We start from the raw sequence: 508 nt of genomic DNA on the forward strand, positions 1-508 counted from the left end.
GCTCGAGACGCAAAAAATAAGCCGTCACTGAGCCATAGATCCCAAAAAATAAGAACGCTACGTGTTTCGGAAAATGGCGCAAAACGTGTGCCACTTTTATTGGACAAACTTGTGAATTTTTTTAACCCCTTAGATACAAGTAAACCTATACATGTTTGGTGTCTACAAACTCGCACCGACCTCAGGCATCATACCCACACATCAGTTTTACCATATAGTGAACACCGTGAATAAAACATCCCAAAAACTATTGTGCCATCACACTTTTTTTGCAATTTTTCCACACTTGGATTTTTTTTGCTGCTTTCCAGTACACCATATGGTAAAACTTATGATTTCATTTAAAAGTACAACTTGTCCCGCAAAAAACAAGCCCTCATATGGCAAGATTGATGGAAAAATAAAAAAGTTACGGCTCTCGGAAGAAGGGGAGCAAAAAACAAAAACGCAAAAACAGAAAGTGCCCCGGGGCTGAAGGGGTTAAAGACAAGCAGAGATCTCATCTGCC

Source organism: Anomaloglossus baeobatrachus, chromosome 10 (genome assembly GCF_048569485.1).
Source record: "Anomaloglossus baeobatrachus isolate aAnoBae1 chromosome 10, aAnoBae1.hap1, whole genome shotgun sequence".
Taxonomy (NCBI): Eukaryota; Metazoa; Chordata; class Amphibia; order Anura; family Aromobatidae; genus Anomaloglossus; species Anomaloglossus baeobatrachus.